This window comes from Dipodomys spectabilis, unplaced genomic scaffold (assembly GCF_019054845.1).
Source record: "Dipodomys spectabilis isolate Male_0828 unplaced genomic scaffold, ASM1905484v1 ptg000323l, whole genome shotgun sequence".
NCBI classification, from domain to species: Eukaryota; Metazoa; Chordata; class Mammalia; order Rodentia; family Heteromyidae; genus Dipodomys; species Dipodomys spectabilis.
This window is the reverse complement of record NW_024871000.1, coordinates 52373-76887: the sequence shown is the minus strand read 5'-3', so window position 1 is coordinate 76887 and position 24515 is coordinate 52373. Positions and strand designations below refer to the sequence as shown.

The window sequence follows — 24515 nt, the reverse complement described above, 5'->3', positions numbered from 1 at the left end:
GGTTTACTGGGTACTGGAAAGTGAGAGACAGGATCCTTATCCCTCTGTTTGTGGGAAGACATGAGCTCTTGTAGCAACAGTCCTGAGCCTTGTTACCCTTTTTATGACCTGAAGTAGTAAAAGCTGATCAACAATTTGTTCATTTTTGCAATTCCTGGGGCCTGAACTCAGTGCCTGTGCACTGTCCCTAAGCATTTTTTGCTTAAAGCTAGCATACTAACACTTGAGCCACAGCAACACTTCCAGCTTTTTCTGGATATTCTGAAGAATCAAACTCAGGGCTTCATGCATGCTAGGCAAGCACTCTACCACCAGGCCACCTTCACAGCCCAAGATTTTATTTTTTAAAAACTAACATGTAAAAGAACCAACTACATGAACAACTGTATTACAGGAGGCGAGCTCCATGACTAGAACCATGACTTCCCTGACCAGAAACCTGGGATACCAGGCCTTTGCCACAAGTCTCCTGTGAGGTCAGCTTCCAACCACTGAGCATCATTTCATTGGCCTGAAAGGAAGCAGAGTGTTGAGATGTGAAACATGATGCAAGCAGACAGAGGGAGCCTCATCCCCCAATGTCAACAATGAGGATGGGTGCTCACAAACCCCAGATCCTGTGGCACACGTGCTAGTAGACGCTAATTATGAATTGTGGGGAGTCATGATCCAATGGGCAGATGGGCTGGGCTATTATGAGAAAGGCATAACCTCCTTCAGAATCATATGGACTCCAAAAATGTGAACTAGAAAAGGTCTACTTTGTGTTTGAGGTTATTGTTTTAACTTCCTTTATCTGCACTCTGTCCTCTAAAGCCAGCTCCCATGTGTGAACTCTTCATATGCAAGAAAATGAGCCATAAATAAGGCCAAGTAATTGTTAATCTTATGGAAGTCAGCCAGGCCTAGAGTGGCTGTCTGGGGTTTCTTTTCCTCTCTGAGTTACAAAAAGTGACTTGTTCCTGAGACACAGAGCCCATGTTCTAATGGCTGAGCTATTACTGCTGGATATCACATTTCACCATGTGGATATAACTATAAGAGACAAAGCAGCCAGGACTTTCATGTTCCCAAAATTATTGCCATGCTGAGTGAGTCTGACACATGACTTCGAATGACTGCATGAAGGAAGTGGACATTCTTTTGTTTTTACAATATGTAGTAGTGTATACATCGATACATGCTTATTCACTTTACACTGACTTTAATTTTGTCCCAGGTTTTCATTTTGGTTTCAGAGGAAAGTGTCTGGATTTACCATTCCAGCAACAGGCTCCCAGATGCTCATGCAGGGTGAGGAGGGGAGAATGGGTTGAAATGATGACTTCCTTCTGTGTTTCCCTGGCAGTGCTGAAAACCAGACCCAGAGCTTCTGGGCTTCAGGTAAACAAGCAGTGGATAGAGTCTCCCTTCTCAAGAGATGAAATCTTCATGAAAATTTCTCAGAGGACACTACAGTTTCCACTGCTTTTTTACTTCCACGCAGTGCACAGAGCACAGGAGCAAATGCTGGAGGGCACAGGTATGGCTGACTCACCACCCTTCAAGAGAGTCAAAAAAGATGAACACAGTGGCAGGGGACCTGTTCCTCAGCAGAAAGCCTTGCAAGGTTCTGAACATCACCCTAAGTGAGGCTGGCATTTGAGCACAGTCTTGGACAGGTCATGAGCATCTGAAGAGTGTGGAATGTTCTGCTAATCCACAGGTTGACTAAGCAGCCTCTCCTTGGGGGAAAAGGATCTACTATAAGTAAACACTTATCAGAAATCTCACTAAACCTTGTTCTTTATATTAAGTCAGTTCTTCAAGGCAGACAAGTGAGAATGGATAAAGGAGAAGGGCCCTAGGACCACTGAATTTTCCCATCTTAGAGCATCATTTTCTTTCTCAACATACAGTAGGGAAGCCACAGCCTAGTCCTGCTAGCCAATAGAAGTATATTCTCAATAGTATATGCCAACATGTTCAGGTCCAGAGAACTCAGTGATAGTGGTTCCACTCTGTTCTCTCAGTAACTTCTCTTCTCTTTTTTGAGATAGGGTTTAATCTAAGTAGGACTTTGGGCTAAGCTACCTTTGTATGCAGAACATAGGCATGTACCACCATGCCTAGCCTCATTACTTCTTTTTGTTTTCTTCCCTTTGAAAGTCAGCCAATAGCTCTAAAATCGCTCTCTTCCATTTACATTCTATTCATGCCCTTATCTGGTTCTCTCCATCTGGTCTAACTGGAGCCATCTGTCTCTAGCCAGCACACTGTCATGGTGGTCCATCTTCCTTCTTCCCAGCTAGCTCCATACACATCTCTTTGTTACTAGGGAGTCTTTCCTGACTTGTGCTTTTCACTTTTCCAAATGACTGGATGTGCAAGACAACAAAAGGAGTTCCTGAATTTTGCCAAGAGTGTGAATGACATGGCTGATTCAAGGCTGTTAACCATTTTCCACTTAAACACACAAGCAGTGGGCCAGGATTGGTGGCTCACACCTGTGATCTTAGCTAATCAGTAGGCTTAAATCTGGAGGATGGTGGCTCCGAGACCAACCTAAGCAGAAAAGTCTTGAGATCCCACCTTCAAAATAATCGCAAAAGAGGGGCTGGAAGTATGGCTTATGGTGAGCATACAATCTGAGCAAGAGCTATCATAGTGTAGGTCACCTTGTGCTGCTGGTAACACAGGCCCTTTAGTCCCAGGTCTGTACTAATAACATCTCTTCAATTCCAACTTTGTGTATGTGTGTGTATGTGTACAACTTCACATACTCATGCACTTGTTGTGTACACTGATAATATTAAGTTGCATGTGCTTATGTTGCAGAGACTTCAAACCAATTTGAATCTTTCCAAACACAATGAACCCTCAAGAATTCTACCACTGAAACATTCAGTACAAAGATTCCACTTCCAAAATGCCATTTGGTTAGATGGTGTTTACCTATTCATATTTACTTAGTCTTTCCTCTAGTTGACCCTCATCCTCCCATACCATTGCACCTCCACACATTCCCCCAGATTATTGTTTACAATGATCTTAACATTTTCCTGGAAATAAGGATTCTTTAGTGGTAGAATTAGCATTTAATTGTTAGCAAGTCACCTTCTTCAGTAATAACTCACAATGAGCTTAAAGATCTTAATCAGGTAGGGATAGGTGGACACAGCATAGTAAAATGTACAAAACAGCATTTCAATGCCAGGTGGAGCACTATGGGACCTGACCCGATATCATCATGTGCTAAACATGGACCTCCCAGGTGAGGGCAGAATACTCTCTTGTACTTATGGGACTCCTGGATATCAGGAAAGTAGGAGGCTGAGACCTGAGTCCAACCCTTACTCTTCTCAAATTGCTGGCGAAGTTTCAGAAAAACTCAGTAATCTGCCCAAGGAAGGTATGCTAGGCTACAGGTGAAGAAAGACAAGAGCCTAAAACGTGGCATGCAATTTCTGAGAAGACACCTTCATACTTACTAAGAACTTATGAGCTTATAGAAATGGATTGGTTGTGGTCAGACAGTGTGGGTATGCAAGCCAAGGAGGGGAATGGCCACTTCCTTACAGTATCATCCTATAGTGACAAGAAGAGGAAAATAACCCCAAATGGGACTGCACTGGTCATCTACTTGATGTCAAAGTATTGGGGCTGAACAGTACTGAGTGTTAACCTGGACTGCTGGTCAGAGAGCTGGAAAAGTAGGGAGTAGGATGTGAATTGAATGATAAATAGAGGGATGAGTTGATGGAAAGAATTGTCAACTGCAACATCACATTCAGATCTACCAGAGATCTCTCATAAAGGGCCAATACAGTCAACCATGTGAACCCATTAGCACTGGTCATTCTTGTTTGCTAGCCAATCACTTTCTGACTTATCAGACATACACACACACCCCAAATGGCCATGGTTTGGTGGACACAGAGGGCTAGAATATAAATGTCAGTAAATGCCTGACATGTTAGCAGAGAGTATCAAGGTTTAGCCACCCTGCACTGTTCATTCCCAAGATTCTCAGCCTGTTAGGTCCTTGTGGCAAACTCAGTGCTCCAATGGGAACAGCTGCTGCCTCCAGGCCTCCCTTTCGTATTCTCCAGGTCTCAGAAGTCCCCAAAAGGCTGGTCTGGAGGTGTGGGGGAATAATGCAGGCAAAGCCCAAATTTTGGAGGCTCCAATTCATAGCATGATAGTGTGCTGCAGAGCTCTGGATTGTGTTGTGCCTCCAAGGGAAGGAGGCACTGTTGGCACATGAGTACATCAGGGCTTCCTGATCCTCCCTGCCCAACAGCAGCTGTTCTGGATTGAGCAGCACACTGGGATGGGGTATGAGGCACCCTGGGGACAAGTACCCACCAGTAGAGGGATGGATAGGGCAGATAAATCTACAGAGAACAGTGCCAGTACTGGGGAGCTGTGCTCTTTTATCAACTTCTCCACATTTCAGTTTTCAAAAACAACTTAGACTTTAGAGTAAGTTTCAACCTATGTAAAATTTACACAAGTGTGTTTCCCTCACTGCCCTAGCTCTCCCTTGATTCACATATCATAAAATATATTAATCAAAGTCAGAACATTTCCACTGAAGCCATATTAGTCATTAAACACAAACCCCGTACCAACCTCAACATTGCCTCCTTCTGCCCTTCTCTCACTCAGGAGTCCAACTGGTCCTGCAGATCATTGCTCTCCTCCCCTTTGAGGGGCCAAAGTTCCAACCAAACCTCCATCCTTGGCCATTGTGAGGGGTTCTGCTCAGCATTTGCTGTCTTGGTAGGCATAGATTGAGGGATGTCGACGGACTGTTCCTCTTTGGCAGGAGCCTACAGAGCAACAGATGCTGCAGCCATCTCAGTGAATCACACTGGGGCACCGAGGTCACCATGCTTACCCTTGTTCATGGTACTCGTGTTAGAACTCAGAGTACTGTACTTGCTAAGTAGGTGAGCTATATGCCTATTTTGTGCTGGTCATTTTTTAGTTATGGTCTTGCTTCCTATCCAGGTACATGCCTGGGCCTGGACTCACCTATTTTAAGCTTCCTGTTGTAGTGAAGTTGATATTCATTGCTAGCTTAAGAGGAGATGTCACCCAGTTTTTGGCCTGGGCTGGCCCTGAATAATGATCATCCAAATCTCAGCATCTTAAATAGTTAGGATTACACATATGACTCCCAGCTCCAATGTGCCTTCCTTCTCAACCCTACCAACTCAGCAGTGACTGACAGCTTCCTCTCCTCAGTTACTCTTACCCTCTGGAATTTCAGAGAGGAGACACACATTTTCTTCTTCATTGTACTCTAATTGCTCCCAAGATTGCCTGAAATTGTACTATCTCCCCTCATTGTAGGCTCCCCAAGGAAGTGATACCCTTGGATACTGGATATTTCTACATGAGGAGGTAAACTTAGCTGTGAACCCCAAAGGGAGATCCTGTTATTTCAGCTGTGGGTTGTCAGTTCCTTCCGCAACTCCCTCAGCTACAGTCATTTTCCATGACACAATGGTCTTCCTGCACTTCCCACACTGATGGGTACAAAGACAGCATCATGCCAATTGGCCAGGTCAAACTATGGGACACTCAGTGGTGGAGCTGGAGGAGTTGCACTTGTCCCCTATCCAATCTGACATCCAGTCCCTCCCTTCAACAGAATTCAATCTCTGTGCATTCTCCTCTCTGCCAACACTCTCAGTCTGTCTCCAGAACTAAGGAACAAGGTATATGTAATTGAGAAAACACAAACACAATCTCTCATCATGAATGGACCAATTTAAATAGTGAAAAAAATGAACCACAAAATTATACTGAACCCCTCTCCCCGCTTCTTTTATTTGGTCAAGTTTGCTCCCTAATTGCTTTTGTGTGTTTGTTGGGGAAGGTGTGTGGGTACAGGTGTGGGGGACATTGTGTATAATAGGACTTGAACTCAGGGCCTTTAGCTCTTAACCTGGCTCTTTTTGTTCAAAGCTGGCACTCTACCATTCCAGCCACTGATCTCTAGTGGCTTTTTCCAGGCTAATTGCAATAAGAATCTCTTGGGTTTCTCTGCCTACACTGGCTTCAAACTGCAAATCTGGTATCAGCCTCCCAAAAGGCTAGTATTACAGGTGTGTGTGAGCATCTAGTGCATGGCTTCCCACTGTTACTTTAAAAGGGCAGCTTTTAAAGTGAAGCAAAAGAAAATTCTTGATTGAAAACTGGGTATCAGTGTGATTTCAGTAAATCTGGAGGCTCCTCATGGGAGGAAAGGCCTCCTGGGAAGTATTACAGCACTGCATGAACCAAGTAGGTTTGATGAAATGTCCCCAGAGAACACACAAGATACCCTGAGTGGAACAACACCCAAAGCACAGGTTCTTAGGACATTGTCTAAAATAAGTTTTTAACCAAGCCACTCACAGATGTGCCTCCCATATCCTTGGGAAAGATACCAGTAGAGCAGCCATCTGGATCCTGTCCTACGGGGGTACAGGGTGTTTGGAACCAAGTCTTTTCCTTGGTCCAAACCACATTACAAAGAGGCAATATGGATGCTCCTAGTCCAATGGCTGGGCCCTTTACTGCTACAAAATTCGGCTTCTTAACCTGGATGAAAGTATTCACTAAGTTTCTAAAGTTAAAAAAATACACAGGGAACAAGTAAAAACATTGCATATGTGAGCAGATGACAAAAATCTATTCTAGATTGGAAGTTGCCAAGCAGAAACTGTGCAAATCATAAAAACTAATATTTCTTAAAAAGCCTCCTCCCAGAAAAGGTAGACTGTGGATCTACCTGCTGCAGGTTGTAAAGGCTTACCTACAGCCTGGATATTACACAGGTGTGGCTGCTGCCACCGGTTGTAGGTGACATAGCCAGAACGGCTTTCGTATTTACAGTGGCTCTTGGCCACTCTGACTATTGCATATAGCATTTCCAATTTTCTCTCTTTGAAGACCCAAGGATCATACTGACTTTAGGGAGTTCTTGTATCCAAGAAAAGGGAAAATTCAGAGTGAACTTGGCACTAAGATTGTCTGGTACTGACTGAAGGGTTATTGACTAAGGAATATAACCTGCCCCTGCAAGGAGACTTTACACATTGAATTGGAAACACGTATTTTCTTTTTTTTTTTTTTTTCTTTTCTTTTTTTTTTTTTACTTTTTTTTTAAATTTAATTTAATTTTATTTGTGAACATACTGTACAGAGGAGTTACAGTTACATGGGCAGGATAATGCGTACATTTCTTACCAAGCATTGCAGCCTCCTCTTTTGTTTACCCTTCACATCCCTTCCCAGCCTCCCCCCTCCCCCTGGAAACACGTATTTTCTAAGGTCTTATAAACTGGACTAAATTAACTTACAGACATGGAGATAAGCTAATTTAAGACATAAGGTTGGAAAGAAAGATCAGCAAGCATCTCAATGCCTGTATCCCATTATGTGTTGGTGGATGCTACTGCCACAGGAAATTGGAGAGCAAAGCAGACATGGGAGAGGGTGGCCTTTGCAGGGGACAAGAACTTACCATAAAACACAGCCAATGCTGTGCTGGAGTTTGTTTTATTGGCTTTGTAGTTCCAGGGAGGTTGATGCTATACTATATAGGGAATCTGCTTCTTCCTCCCCACCATACAGCTGATTCTGTTTTCAGAGGTAGTTTCTTGTTCTGATTTCACACAGTAGATCAAGGCATAAACTTATACCCACATACATATAAAGTGATTCTTTATAGGTAGTTTGAGCTTGACCATTGAAGAATAACTACAACTTTTCATATACAGAGTTCTAAGCCAGGACTTGACTCACAACAGCTATTGAAGCACTTCCTACTAGTTCCTCATCCTCTGAATACTATCAAGATGGAATATAGTGCTGCATCTCCCCTCCCCCCTTCCCCCCCACCCCTTTGCAAGTCCTGCAGTTGAACTCAGGGTCTTCTGCTTAGTTGGCTGGCACTTGACTACTTGAATCACACTTTCAGTCCTGTTTGTATTAATCATTAGAGGCTCAATTTTAACAGACTTTTCTAATTGATCTGGTCTTAACACAAATCCTCTGGATGTATCTCAGATTTTGAGTAGCTAGAATTACAGATGTGAGTCACTGCTTCCAGCTAGATTATATTGTAAGGAGGGAAGTTGGGAAGTTTGTAAGGAACACAGGAGAACAGGGCTTGCAGATGCAGATTCCAGCAATTGGTGTGAGGTGTAGTCCGTTAGGTGAGGCCGACTTCATCTCAGCCTTGCCAATTGCCCCCAAGGTAAGTAATGTTTTGCATTATGCAAGAATTGATCCTTTAAAAGAACAAGCTGCACTAATATCTAAAGTTTCTAAATGAGATGGCCCAAGGCACTGTTCGAAAGCTCACAATGGAGTTTAACGATAAAGCTGTGGTACATGAACACATAAGAATCAAAAACTGTCCACGATTCCATGCTTCTCCCATGATATATTTGTACATATATAAAACATTCTCGTCTCAAGCCCAAAGAAACACAGGTCCCATGGTTTCCCTTATTTGCAATGACTAGTATATGTCTGAGACAAGCAGAAATGTTCAGAGGAGTTGATGTTAGGTGAAATGAACCCCAAGATAAGGACTCACATTTTTTTCTTTCTTTCTATTGTTTTAAACATATTTATAAGATGATTTCTTTGTGTTTTTTTATGTCCCTCCTCCTCGGTATAACCCCTGTTTTCACTGTATTTGATGTTGCTATAATTTGTGGAGGGGAAGGGAAAAACAAATTGTTTAAACAGGGATACAGGTGGACCCATTGCAACAATGAGATGTACAAGACATTATGTCGAAAAACAAACTTTACAACATTGGTGTGGTATGGGGAGGGAGATGGGGAAGGGAAGGTAAGGGGAAACAAAGGAGGAGGGAACAATGCTTGATAAGAAATGTACTCATGTGGGCTGCAATGCTTGATAAGAAATGTACTCATGTGGGCTGGGAAGGTGGCTCAGTGGTACAGTGCTTGCCTTGCATGCATGAGGCCCTGGGTTTGATTCCTCAGCACCACAGAAGCAGAAATAAAAAGCTGGAAGTGGTGCTATGGCTCAAGTGGTTGAGCGCTAGCCTTGAGGTGAAGAGCTGCGGGACAGGGACCAGGCCCAGAGTTCAGGCCCACGACCAGACTCCCTCCCCCCAAAAAGGAAATGTACTCATTACCTTGCTTGTGTAATTGTAACCCCTCTGTACTGCATTTTCAAGATTAAAAAAAAATCTGGTTTCAAAGTCTTTGAGGAAAATCAATACCAGGATTTCAATAGGATTGATACATTGTTTTATAACTGGAATTTCAATTTTTGCCTGGAATGATAATAATGTCAAATGAAATTATGTCTCTATTTCAGAGGTCCATGCTAAATTCACCAGCAGCCCTGCTCAGAGGAAGGGTGCTATGATGATGTGTAAACTCATTTGTAAACATGAGTTGAACAGAAACTCAGTTTGTTAAAACACAGCCACACACCAAATCTTTGTAGAAATGACCTGTCAGGAGAGACCTCCCCAGTCCACAAAGCTGTACGATCATGAACTACAAAAATCCAGTGGCAGTGTGGCTAGTGGTAGGAGATCATGATGGACCTAAAGAGGAAATGTGTACAGTTTTGTTAAGTATAAATGCTGTTTTGTTTGCTAGCCATGGGGCTTGAACATAGGGCCTGTGCACTGTCTCTGAGCCTCTTTGTGCTCAAGGCTAGTGTTCTACCCACTAAATCCCAACACCACTTCCAGCTTTCTCTTAATAGTTTATTGGAGATAAGAGTCTCATGGGTTTTCTTGTCTCAGCTGGCTTCAAATTGCAATCCTCAGATTTCAGCCCCCTGATTAGCTAGGATTACAGGCATGAACCAGCAGGCTCCTGGTTTTTATACGTATCTTTTAAAACTTAAAATTAAAGCCCATAAACATTAAGAGTTGTACAATGCAGCATACTCAATTTGTATTTGTTCCCACTGGATCATCTGTTTACTGAGTTAAAGGCTGTCTTAGATATGGAAGGGAAGTAAAGATTTTCCACAAAGTTAGTTTTTGAAGACATTATTATTCAATAGAATTCCTTCTGAGAAGACACTTGACAAGATCAGATGTTAGGTCAAACCCTCATGGAAGGGTGTAGGAATTGTCTGGGGAAACCAGGCAACAAAATTTGAATTAGGAGGTGGTGTGCTTCCTTCCTCAGCTTACTCAGCTTTATTATCTGAAGAAGAAAGGAATGAGTGGGAAGAGGTCAAGTTCTAGGGCCAGTTTACGGGTTTGTTTTGTTCTCTCTCCAAATCCTGTAATATGGGAGTGCTGAGTAATAGCCTCTTCCTTTGGAAAGTCCTCACATTGTCTCACTCTATCATGAGAGGAGACCTCACTTCTGTGGAGATAAGCTTGCTCTTGGGTCCTTCAGACACATAGTGTGCAGACATCAAAAGTCCAATGCTATAAAGGGAACCCAAGATACTCAGTTTTATCAATGATGTAAGGGCCATTTCATGACAATGAATCTGCAAACTGGGTATCATCAATTCCAATAGTGGAAATAGCAGCCCTGGACAGTGGATGATGTAAGATGTTAATTGATCTCCATTCTCACTTCCCTTTCCTTCCATTCTGAATATTTGCCACAATGAAGATCTTTGCCTCAAAAAGTTTAAGGAATTTGAGTCATGATACCACAGAAACAAGCAAAAAATATATACATAGAAAGATTGTTTTGTGTAATGTCCCTCATAGGCATATGAAGTTAATTTAAATAAACTGAGTAAGAGAAAGGTTAAGTGAAACTGCTTTAAATAAGTAGTTTTTTTGTTTCTCCCATATTCCATTAAGAAAAATTATCGCTGATAAAAATACATTTACTCAAAGCAGCAGCAATGCAGGTTTCACAGAAGCACAATGTTTCGGTTTCCTATAATATCAGCTGAGTCTTCTGTGGGATCTAGGAGAAGGACATGGCATTGGGAGGCTGGGAGAAGTAATAGGAGTGAGGATCTGATGAAAACAAGCATCTAAAATCACCTAAAAGTGCAAGAGATGAGGTTTCTACTTAAATATCTGTATCTATCTTTTCTCTTTCTCTAATCCCAGTACTACAAGCCTCAGCCACTGTCAAGGGCAGAGACTGGACACCTGAGGAGGGAGAAGACTGGAAAACAGCAAAATTGGTAAGAAAAGCTCTAAGATGCATAAGAGAGGACTCAGGTGGTCTCACAGAAGATGTACAAAGTCACCACTGAAAACAACGGTATGTGTGTGTGTTTGTGTTTATGTGTGTGCATGTGTGTGTGTGTGTGTGTGTGTGTGTGTGTGTAAAAAGTGAGGCTTAAAGACATGCAACATATCCTGAACTATGATTTAACAATGAGCAGTGTCTACACATTGATATGAGGTTCTGATAGTCTAGAGCAGAATTATGTCCCCTGATGAAGGTTTATAATTTCAAGTCAAGTAAGAAGGCAATGCCTTCTAGCACCACATCTGAGAACTCAGAATAATAATGGGATTATAATATTTCAAACCATAGGTATGTTATTCTGGGGAATAACAGAGATGGGAGGGGACTGAGATCCAAGGCTAGTCTAGGCAAAGTGTTAGCAAGCAGACCTTATCTCAACAAATTCTTCTGGCTAGGTGGTTCATTCCTGAAATCCCAGCTCTGTGGGAGGTGTATGTGAGGGAAGAGCAAAGCCCAAAAATTACTTAAAATACTTAAAGCAAGAAGGGGGCAGGATGTGTGGTAGAATGCATGCCTAGCATGTATGAGGCTTTGAGTCCAATCAAACAATAGTACTATTAAAACAACCCAACAGATGTAAGATGTGTTCATTAGCTGATTCAGCTTTTTTCCTCTCTACCAGAAATATTTAGAATTCGGGGAAGCATAGGAGAAGTGTACAGCACAAGTACCATGCAGCTGTACATTATCTATACAGCACTCTTAGCCAACATGCTGAGCACTTGCTGTGTTTCAGTTGTTGGCCTCTGATAAGCAGTCATTAATGTCAGACTCATAGAAAGAGCAGATGAGTTCATTGAGTCAATTGACTTAAAACTAACCCCAACCCTGATGCAAACACATTGGCTCTGCAAACCTGATTGCATCTGCCATCTTGGTGCCTTTTCTCTTTCTATCATCTGTGAGATGGTCTATGAAGTAAGTTAAGTCCAGGCCACAATAGAAGATGCTGCCCGGTGCACTGAGATAGATCTGCTGTCATTGGCAGTGGCTGTTTTCAGGGCACTCAGGACTTCTTTTATCACTGGGAAGTCACCATAAATTCCAATGATAAGGACCACTTTGGGTACAGACTACTATAAGCATTTTAAAGACCCCTCTGTACGGTATTTTCACAATAATAATCATAATAATAAAAAGAAAGCCTTTGTTTCTCTGAAGGTTACAAGAAATGGGTATTTCTGCAGTTTGAACAGCAGGTGGCACTTTTAACTACTGTACAAGTGAGTCCAGTCTGTTGTTTTTGTTATTGTTGTTGCTGATTTAGCTTAGGATAGAAACCTAAGTGATATGGTGAGAGGGCACAAAATCATTTAAAATGATCTTGGAAACATTAAAAACCTCACCAGTGAACAGATTGCAGTCTAAAAATGTACGAAAAATCAAGCCCTGAACTGCTTGTTCTGTATGAGTGTAGCTAGCACACAGACCTTCTGTAGGTAGCTTTCCTTGTCTGGAACAACCTACTCAAGCTGTGTACAAAGGAAAAGAAACAACACTAGAACTTAAAATTTGGAAATGCCCAGTGCAAGTTGAGATGTATGCATTTCCAGAGCCTTCCTAGCACTAGGGGCTTTTAAACAACAATCTCTTCAACAACAATCTCCCTGGCCTTTGCAAGCTGCCTTTTCAGGTATTAGTCAATATGCATGCATAGAAAGCCCCCTTGCTCTGTGCTCTGCCACAACACTAAGACCATCAGTGTTGTATAGGATGATAGGGAAACTTCTTCCAGGATAGAATGCGGCCATTGTTATGTTTAGCAAATAATTAACCTGTCAAACTGGGCACCAGTGGCCCTTGACTGTAAACCTAGCTACTCAGGAGGCAGAGATCTGAGTATGCCAGTAAAAAACCAGCTTGGGCAGGAAAGGCCTTGAGACACTTATCTCCAAGAAACCACCAGAAAACTGGAAGTGGCACTGTGGCTCAAGTGATAGAGAGCTAGACTTGAGCTGAAGAACAGAGAGACAGCCCCTAGGCCTAGAGTCCTAGTCCCATGACCAACAAAATAAAGAAAAAGAAAGAAGGAAGAAAGAAAGAAAGAAAGAAAGAAAGAAAGAAAGAAAGAAAGAAAGAAAGAAAGAAAGAAAGAAAGAAAGAAAGAAAGAAAGAAAGAAAGGAAGGAAGAAAAGAAAGGAAGGAAGGAAGGAAGGAAGGAAGGAAGGAAGGAAGGAAGGAAGGAAGGAAGGAAGGAAGGAAGGAAGAAAAAAACCTGTCATGATGAGAGATATGGCAAAGCTCAAGCCTCTGCAGATAAAGACATCCTGACCTGGGAGATGGCTCAAAAACAGAGGCACTGTTACCTTCTCCTGGTAAGAACCAAAGCTCCCACTGGAGCCCATACCATTAGAATGGAGCAGATGCCCAGCACATGCCTACAGCCCCAAGTCAGTGTGGCCAGAGTGATTAGCAGCCAAGCTTCCAAGTTCCCTTTGATTCCTGCCTCCTGGGCACATTGTGGGCCAGCTCAGAAGGAGGTTTCAGAAGAGCATAAAGAGCCATGAAGCAAAGCAGTCGTGTAGAAATGCAAAGCACATGACTCTCACCTCTGGGATTCCAGAGTTATTCTCAGATTATTTTGTGGATAAGAAGATGTGAGTGAATCATCTTGCTTCCTGAAAAATATCTCTGTATAGGTAGGCACTCTTTGCCTCACACTGAAAGGCAACCACTTGTCCAAAGGCTGGTCTCATCTGTGGCCAATAAATTTCCTTTTCCCGGCTATCACCCCTTTAACAGACATCTGTATGTTGGCTGATAGCACATCCATGAATGGAGATGTACCTGCGAAGGGTTTGAAACCATAGTGGTCCATGATGTCCTATCACCATTTCTCTCCCATTGTCATTTCAGAATTAGACCAGAAGCTGGTTGCAATCACAGCACATATCAACACAAGACTGTCAATACCAGAACCTTGTCAAAGTCTACTTTAAAGATACCTTTCAGTTTCAATCTATGTCTGACAGAGTATCTACCCCCTACTTTTTTCGTCTAGGATATGTGCAGCTATAAACTGGGAGACTTTTAGAGAATAAGATTAGAGAGAATGGGTCTCCTGGACAGGATCTGCTATAGGTATGACAAGTTGGAAGGAAAAAGGAAACAGCATAAGGAAATATCATTAACATGGCCAAAGTGGTCAAAAGACATCTCTCCAATGCAAGAATGTCTGTTCTTGTCGGGCCATGGCCTGGTATGGTGGTGCCACTTTACACTTTGGTCCCATTAGAGTAACATACATGTCATGGCTTCTTCCTTCCATGGCCTAGGCTGACTACCAGAGGTTCATTCCCTGTTTCTACCTCTGCTTTCTAAAAGGGTACACACATCAAGGGGCTCTCTTCTTTCCCCCTACAAATATTCTACCAATGTTCCCTCATTTCACAACTCCTCATTGCCAATCTGGGTGCTGCTTTTCTATGAGTCCTAATGTATCCTCTCCTGAGCCTAACATTTGTTGCCTTTCCTCCTTTTGGTGCTGGGGACTGAACTGAGAGTCATGTGTTTGCCAGGGATGTACTTTACCACTGAGCTGCATCTTCACCTCTGAACTTTGTTTATCATACTTGTCAAGAACTCTATTAAGTATTTGATACAATTACTAAGGTACATGAGAATAAGGGAGATGCTGCACTTAGCAATTGGACAAAAAATCACCTATCTATAGGAATCACCTCCACATTAGCTTGTGTGGCAATGAATGCAGAGCTCTGGCTAGGAGAAAACAAAAGTCATGCCTGAGAAATACATGGTGGTCTACTGGTAAAATTATCAACAGGAGTTTTCTAAGGAGTGAGGCATGAGTCATTAATTATGAACCACGAACTACTTCTTCAAAAGTGTAAAGAAATAAGCCAAAGCCACCAGAAAAGACTCATGAAAAGACTCATAAATGGGTACTTAAGAGAAAACAAAAACGTTCTTAGTCAAACACTGGTAGATAGGATGGGTGGTGCCTCCATCACAGCTTGGCCTCAATCCTTAACCCACTGAGGAATGAGAGTGCCTTGGCCAGGCCTGCCTTCAGTTCTGACCCAGCGACCTTAGAAGATTTGGGGTCATCCAACCTGGTCAGTTCTAGGACTAGAGACCCAGGGGTGTCAACACTTACTCCCTAGGACTCCCACAATGGAAGCTATTTGCACTTTGATCTCCCTGGGGCAAGGACACAAAACAACCTGCTTCTAGTCACAGATCACTCGCTGGGACAGTTTACTTTCTAATGAGTGAGACCAGCTTGGATGGTCTCCCCACCCTACCCCAACCTCAGGCCTGGTAGAGGAAAACTTATGGAACTTACCATCTCCCAACTTTACTAGCAACAAGGGACTTGCACCTCACCCAGAAGTACCTTTTCCTTAGAGCTTTCTATAAGTTGCAGTATTCCCATAGCCCTGTTTCTGAAGAAAAAGGTACTCTTACAGGTTATTGGTGGCCATGGAGGAATGCTTGGCACAGACAACCTGCCTGGAGCCTCACTGAAAGAAGAGTGAAAGATTCTGGCAAAAAGAACCAGTGACTGATTTGGCCTCCAGTGAAAACAGAAGTGTTCACCCTCTTCCTGGCCATTGTAGGTTCTAAGCAATTGAGATTTCTGTTTCACTCATGTAAAGTAAACATACCCAACAGGCTAGATCCATCCATCCCTTATATCCTTACAACACCTTGTGGGCCTCAGACAGCTTTGACTGCTGGAAAAATGAACATGAGAATGGGTCATTGGGACAGGCGATGTCTCCCCTCCTCTCCTTGACTTGGAAGTACTGTGTCAAGCAGTTCTTGATACACTATGGGACTGGTCAGCTTCTCAGCCTCTCACTCCCTCAAACAGCTAGAGTCACTTCTGTACTTAAAGCTGCCAGATACCTTGAGAAACTACCCTGGCAACCAGGAACTTGCACTCATCCTGTGAGCGCTGCTTCATTGCCAATTGAACTCTAAACACAGGGATCAGTGTTCCTGATACTGTTTCTGGGGAATGTGACTGAAATCCCTCTGATGGGACATGAGACAAGAACCTGTGGTTGTCTGAAGGAGAAGTAGCATCTGGATCTAGTTTTCTTTCTCTTCAGACTGCTTTTTTGCTACTTGCATGTTTTTGAGAGATTGAAAACTATAAAACTGGCCCAGGGGGAAAAACAACAACATTGGCACTTGTCATCCTCCTCTTCATAATAGCAGAAAAACCATGAATTTAATACTCCTCTTGAGCACCAGTCCTATATTGCTAAGATTAAATCCTTCTGGCCAAATTTATATTTCAAATACACTGAAAGAATAAAAAGGATTCTAAAGAAGAATAAGGGCTCAGGGTATAAAATGTATACTTCTTTATTTATACAAATAGGGTTTTAAAACAATCATATTTAAAAGAAATTTGCATTTTTACATTCACCATCAGTGAGTTCCTGACAGAGAAGGCTGAGCATGATGATACATAGCAAGGTCCCACTGCAGACAAAGTAGCTCAGGAAAGCACCATTTATTTGAGAAGCAGTAGGCAGGCTCTGGCATTCCTGTAGCACTGCTAGCAATGGGAAGTCTTAAACCTCTTCTTCCACAAGACTTCTTCAAATTCCCCCTGTTCATCAGCAGTGGCATCTTTGCATTGCTGGTATTTGGACACTGGGTCGTTGATGTTGATCTCAGCCTCAGTGAACTCCGTCTCATCGATGCCCTCGCCTGTATACCAGTGCAAGAATGTCTTGTGCTGCAACATGGCACTGAACTGCTCTGAGGTGTGCTTGAAGGGTTCCTGGATGGCCGTGTTGTTGCCAATGACTGAGGCCAACATCGTGAGGCCATGTGGGGGGATGTCACACACAAGTGTCTTCACGTTGTTGGGGATCCAGTCTGCAAAGTAGCTGCTGTTCTTGTTCTGCAAGTTGAGCATCTGCTCATCCACCTCCTTCATGGACATGAGGCCTCGGAAGATGGCAGCCGCTATCAGGTAGCAGCCATGGCGGGGATCACAGGTGACCATCGTGTTCTTGGTGTCACACATCTGCTGGGTGAGCTTGGGCACTGGAAGAGCATTGTACTGCTGGCTGACACGGCTAGTCAGGGATGCAAGGCCAGGCATGAAGAAGTGCAGGCAGGGGAAGGACACCGTGTTCACGGCCAGCTTGCGCAGGTCTGCATTCAGCTGGGCAGGGAAGCACAGGCAGGTGGTGACCTTGCTCATGGTAGCCAACACCAGGTGGTTCAGGTCTCCATAGGTGGGCATGGGCAGCTTCAGGGTGCAAAAGCAGATGTCATACAGGGCCTCGTTGTCAATGCAGAATGTTTCATCTGCATTTTCCACCAACTGGTGGACAGACAAGATGGTGTTGTAGGGTTAGGTGAGGATGATAGGGTTAGGTGGATAAAGGCTCAGCCCAGCACTGGGAACTAGAGTGTCTGGATGTTAGGGAGGAGGGGTGCCTATTAGCCATCTCCCATGGACTATGATGACATATCAAATATGAAGTTGTCTGGTCTGAAACTCTGGCCAAATGGTTCTGATCTCACTGAGTCTAAGGTGCCAGTGTCCAACATCTTGGGCAAGGGCATGACACTGAAGGTGTTCATGATGCTGTCTGGGAACTCCTCTCGGATCTTGTTGAGAATCAGGGTGCCCATGCCTGACCTGGTGCCACCTCCCAGGAAGTAGGCCAGCTAGAAACCCTGGAGACAGCCACACCTTTCTGCTCACCACTTCCAGCACTGACTCCACCAGCTCGGCTCCCTCTGTGTAGTGGCCCTTGGCCCAGTTATTGCCTGCCCTGTTCTGGCCTATCAGACACAAAGACATGATGAGACACATACTCCAGGAATAATGACTGTGCTATATGCATTGTGAAGACTATAGGCTCCTCTGAGCAACTTTGGCTATTAGTTTAGATACACTTCGGTGAAATAAAGGAAATGTTTTCTTTTTTGGGGTCCAGTCGTGGGCCTGAACTCTGGGCCTGGGCACTGTCCCTCAGCTCTTCAGCTCAAGGCTAGTGCTCTACCACTTAAGCCACAGCACCACTTCTGGCTTTTTTTCCTGCTTATATGGTGCTGAGGAATCAAACTCAGGGCCTCATGCATGCAAGGCAAGCACTGTACTGCTGAGCCACCTTCCTAGCCCCCAGGAAATGTTTTCAATGTATCTGGGACCCTACAAATCACCCAGGTTCTAAAGAAAGTAAAGACAATGTGGAGGAAGATACATTTTAACCCAAACCACGTACTTCTAAAAATGAACAGAGCCTGGGGATGGGAAGGGCTCTCAGTGGTAGAGTGCTTGCCTCACATGCACAAGGCCCTGGGATCGATTCCTCAACACCACATAAACAGAAAAAGCCAGAAGGGATGCTGTGGTTCAAGCGGTAGAGTGCTTGCCTTGAGCTGAAGAGCTGAGGTACAGTGCTCAGGCCCAGAGTTCAAGCCCCACAACCGACCAAAAAAAAAATGAACAGAGCCTGCCTCAATACTGGAAAAGTACTTACTTTCACAGGAGGAAAAGGAGAACAGAATGGTCAGAGGGAAGCTAAGCTGCAAGCATTTGTCTGCACCTTGCTCATACATAGCTGTGCTTTGATTTCTGGTGTCCTGAAGTGGTTCCCTGTTATTGCCAGGTATTTGAAATGGCCAGCAGTGCTGAAACCTTGTTGGAGGCATTCCCTGCTCGCTGTTCATTCCCTTCAGAGGCTGTTTGCAGACTGGCACTTATCTGTGCTGATTGAGTGGCCAGGGTCATGACTCCCGTGGACTGAAATAGGTGGGTTAGGTGAGGATGATATCTAGATGGATAAAGGCTCAGCTCAGCACTGGGAACTGGAGTGCCTGGATGTTAGGAAGGAGGGGTGCCTGTTAGTCATCTTCCATGGACCATGCTGACATACTAAATATGAAGTGTCTGGTCTGAAACTCTATGGTTCCAATCCTACTGAGTCTAAGGTGCCAGGCTCTACGTCCACCATGATGGCCCGAGGAACATATTTGTTGCCTGTGGGAACAAGATTTGACTTAGGCCTATACTTGACAAGGAGCTTAGGGGCAGAGCTTATGATTCTAAGTGGCTCTCAGCATTCATTACAGAAATTACAGCATTTCAGACATGGAAACAGAAAAGATATCTTGAGAATGAATCACCATGCAAGAGGCTTCAGCAACTTTAAGGACGTTTGCAGTTGTCGATTTCCATGCATTTCATTCCTTTGCTTTGGGCATGGTGGCTGAAATCTCAGCTACTCAGGGGGCAAAGATGAGCATCAGGCTTTGAGTCTAATGGGGCAAAAGAAAGATGACAACACATTTTTTTGTTGTTGTTGTGGGGCTTGAACTCTGGGCCTGGGTGCTGTCCCTCAGCTCTTCAGCTCAAGGCTAGCACTCTATCACTTGAGCCACAGTCTCACTTTCAGTTTTCTGAGTTGTTTATTGTAGGTAAGGGTCTCAGGGACTTCCCTGCCCAGGCTGGATTTGAACCATGATTCTCATTTCTCAGCCTCCTGAGTAGCTAGGATTACTGGTGTGAGTCATCATTGCCTATCAGTAAGAACCTTTCTCTTTTTTGTTAATTTTATTTTTATTGTAAAGGTGCTGTATAGAGGAGTTACAGTTACATGAGTAAGGAAATGAGAACATTTATTGTCGAACATTGTTACCCACTCCTTTGTTGTTCTCCCTATCCCTTCCCTTCCCTAATTAAAAGTAGCTAGGTGCAGAGCACCAGTGGCTCATGCCTATAATCTTAGCAACTGTGGAGTTGGAGATCAGAGGATCACTGTTCAAAGCCAGCCTGGGCAGGAAAGTCTGTGAGACTCTTATCTCCAATAAACTAATAGAAAACCAGAAATGGCACTGTGGCTTAAGTGGTAGGGCTGCTTGTCTTGAACAGAAGAGTTGGGGCACAGTGCATAGGCCCAGAGTTTAAGCGCCACTGCCGACAAAAAAAACAAACAAGCAAAACAAAAGAGCCAGGTGTGGCTCTTCAGCAAGTAGATGTAGGGGGAATTCAAGTATAATGCTTTCCTAGGGAAAATACATAAAATACATATTTCTTGTGTTATAATGTTTCAATAATTGTTATCTCAATAGCACATTTCCCTGTATTCAAATACTCAGAGCAACTTTGGGCAATTACTTGCAATTTGCCATTTAACCTGATTTTTCAAAAGGGATATCAGTTAAAATGATATAAACATGAGTTTGAGACTGCCCCCTTCTTAAACAATCACATGAAGAAAACTGGCCATCCTGCCTGATATATAGAATCTAATAAAGACACAACATAAAATACTGTTCATAGGAGTGACACAATCCCACACAACAACTCTCAACCAAGGAACCACAAGATTAAAGTCTTATATCTTACTTAAGCAATATTAACACAAAATACCAAGGTGGGGACATCCCCAAATGTAGATCCATAGAACTCAAATACATTAAATAGCTCTGTCCTTTTGTTTGCACTTTTTCATTTGTTTATTACAGAGGAAAACCAATTATCTATGATTCTGTTTGTATACAATAATGTAGAATGGAAACTCTTTATATAAAATTAAATGAATTTCACATTGACAGTTACAAAAACTGAAAATCTACTCTGTAGACTTCAGAAAGGCTGTTTGTATTAGGAAAGACAATATGAATCATTTAAAAGCAGTGTTTACACATTATTATTGGGTTTTTCTACATCACAACAATGTTTTTTACTTTAAAAACCTTAAAAAGAATTTATTGTTGGCTAAGTATTCATATTCAAAATGCTGAAGTCCAGAAGTGTTATAGATTTCAGGGTGAGACACTTTATTTATGCTTTGTGATTTGGACTATTCACATATATATTAGTGACTGAACATCCCTCTTTACAATTTTAAAATTTTCAATTAAAAAATTTTTTTTAGAAATTTAATCTGTATTTTAAAGAGGGCAATGCAACTGGGCTCTGGTTGCCGAAGGGTGAAATTCTAGCTACTCAAAAGTCTGAGATCTTAGGATCGCAGATTGAAGCCAGCTGGGGCAGGAAATTATGGGAGACTCTCATCTCCAAGAAACTACCTGAAATAGTTGGTGCCATGCCACCTCCTGCGGAGTCTGCATGAGATCCCCTTAGACAAAGAGCTTTAAGGAAGCATGCCTGCAGGACGGGGGTGTTGGTTCAAGGCTTCCCATACACTTGGCTGCACCTTTATAGCCTCTAACTTTATTCTTACTATATTCTTCTTGGCTGTACATTGCTTTTATTCTCATTTTGGCTATTTTTCTATTAATCTGTGAACAGAGCATGTTGTTTCTTTCCAGTCCAATAGAGAGGGCTTCTTTAAATAATAAAGACTAGGACCAAAGATTAAATGTGGGTGATGCCCCAATCAATCTATCATCTGATGTGACGCTGCCTCCAAAAACTCCTACAACTTCACAAGCGGTTTTGCAGCTCATGCATAGTAAACATAAAAACTTAAAATTTCCAAATATGTTACAACAAGCAGAATTAATGAATTAAACTAAGCTAGAAGGACTTATCCCAGAAGCCCAGAGAGTTCTAAAAAAAGGATCCCCTGATAATAAAAGGAAAAGAAAGACTGAAGAGATGAAGGACAATGCCTATGCCCAGAGTAGAAGCCCCATGACAAAAAAAAAAAAAAATCCAGGTGTGGCTACTCAGCAAGTACAGGTAGGGGGAATTCAGTAAAAGGCTTTCCTGAGGAAATTCACAAGTGTATACTCAAAATATATGGTGGAGTGGCTCAGGTGGATACAGCACTTGACTTACAAGATCGAGGCCCCAAATTCGAACTACAATACCACCCTAAGAAAGGCAGGAACTCCTTCCTTGTCATTAGTATTCCTCGGGGACCTATTCTGCCACGGTATTGGAAGCCAGATGGGAGATACTCACTAGCTGCCTCATTGTAATACACCTCGATTCTCTGCAGCTGTAAGCTGCTGTCTACATAGTAGTTGCCAGTGCAGTCAATGTTGTGCTCATGGCTTAGCATTTCCCAAAACTGAGATGGAAATAGAAGTGTATTATGGCCTAGAATGTTAACTGTCCAAACAATGGACTTTAAAATAACTATAAGAAACCCAAGTCCTGTTGACACAAATATTTTTGTAAAAAAATTAGATTTTTTAAATTAAAAAAAGCACAAAAATTGATGGTATTTTAGTTTTGTTAATCTCTTTGCTATCTGGCTGAATAGAAGACATCTGTGTTCTCCTATGAGTATTCCATCTTATGGGATACCATATTCTGTTTGGATTCTATGACGAGAACCTGGCCTTATATGGACATGAAGTTGCCAAAGCAGTAACTTGAAGACTCAGCTAGAAGGCTTTCCAGAACCCCAAGGGTCCTCAGAGCATACACCGACAACCACTGATTTAGAAAACACCCAACTTAAGGGAACTGAGATAGGGCATGAAAACTCAGAGAAATTTGCATTAAGGTGGACGAACTGTTCTCAATTATCTGATACTCATCAGCTGACAAAAAGGGAATCCTCTGTATCTGTCAGCTCAAAGACACTGCACTCCTTTCATTCAAATCAGACCAAAAATGCATTAGTCTATTCCCAGGAAACTAAGTACAATGACTTGAGTCTCAGGTAAGACTAAGACATGCAAGAGAGTTGAAACCACCCCAGCCTTGCTTAAAAAACCACACCCACCTGGGCCACACAAATTAGGGAAATTGGGGAAACTATCTGGGGGACTTGATTTCCAGGAGGTTAGGGACTACTATGGAGCCCCACCTACCTCAGCCTAGACATGACCACTACCACCTGCACCCTCCAACCCTATCCTCTTCCTCCTCATCCCCCTAAATTTGAGACTAGGATCCTAGGCCAGTGTCATGCTCCCCTTTGGGCCAATCTGGTTGCCACTGTGGCTTGCCTCTATGTACACGATCTCCCTCATGGTGTAAGGCTGCAGAGCAGTTGGATGCATGTCCTCAGCAGTGGTGTACACAGAGGCAAACAGGTAGGGCTGGGGAGCAGGAATCTGACACAGCCAACTCAGATCCCCATTTAAACCTCTGGTTGTTACAGGGGCAGAGGAGATGGGGTGGACTTGATAGGCAGAGCCAGTAGGTGCTCCAACTCAGTCTCCCTACTGCTGGGTAATCAGAGATAGCTACCTGTTATCACTTAGCCCTGGCATCCAGCTGTCAGCCTCAAGTCAATTAGCACAGCTGCCACTCTATTTGGAACCTCTTGTCACACTGCCATCCACCTCCCACCTTGACTCACAAGAGAGGCTGAACCCTGGGATACAGGAAGCAAGAGGAGGGGCTTCCTCTACACAAGGTACTTGTGCCAGAAGCCAAGAACAAGCCTACCTTCTATTTTTGATAGGAGGGCCTAGAACTGAAGGGGCACGTTCAGCTGTGATCCCAAGAACAAGCACAAACTGTTGGATTCCATGACTGATTTCCATTCTGGGAAGAGTCAGGGGCTTAGGGCCTTGCCTTCATACTCAGGTTTTCTTTTCTTTTCTCTTAAAAGCAGCTTGCTTTATTACTTAAGCCATAGGTCTACTACAGTCTACTTTTTGTTTCATTTGGCTTCTGCTCCGAGTGTGAGAACTTGGCTCCTGCTCTGTGTGTGTGTGTGTGTGTGTGTGTGTGTGTGTGTGTGTGTGTGTGTGTGTGTGTGTGTGTGTGTGTGTGTGTGTGTGTTTGGCCGGAGCTTGAAATTAAGGCCTGGTGACTCTTTCTGAGATTTTTACTATTATTGAGATTAGGTGATTACCTAAATTTCTCTTATTTCAGAATATTGTGGAATAGTGATATTTAGTTGAAGTCACAAACATATTTTAACCTTCACAATGCAAATTGTCATTATTATGGTCGATAAAGTTTGTGAATTCTATAAGCTTTGACAATACAATTCTATAAGCTTTGACAATACAATTATTTCTTCCAGGTGATATATACATTTCTTTCCTTTTGCTTATTGTAAGACATTCTGTCTTTCACTCTCATTCCTCTCCTCTCTTTCTGAGGTTTTATTGATTTACTTAGTTAACTGAAGGGTAGATGGCTCTACTACTTGAGCCACAGCTAAACTTCTGCCTTTTTTAAGTGATTAATATGAGGCAAGAATCCCATGGGTAGTCCAGGGCAGTACAGAGAGGCTTGAAATCTGAGGATCAGAGTTCAAAGTCAGCCTGGGCAGGAAAGTCAATGAGACTCTTATCTCCAGTCAACCTAATAGGTGGAAGATAGTAGAGCTGTAGCCTTGAGCAAAACACTTCAATTTTAAGTCCCTCGACTGAACACACTGAAGCAAGTTTCATGGACTTTCCTGTCCAGTATGG

The 24515-nt window shown here is 43.0% G+C and overlaps 2 pseudogenes; both read right to left on the bottom strand.

The window, feature by feature from the left end:
- Nucleotides 1–351: 351 nt before the first annotated feature.
- On the bottom strand, nt 352–14034 carry LOC122128103 (annotated as a pseudogene).
- Nucleotides 14035–15774: 1740 nt separating this feature from the next.
- Nucleotides 15775–23114, bottom strand: LOC122128108 (annotated as a pseudogene).
- Between the last annotated feature and the right edge of the window lie 1401 nt (nt 23115–24515).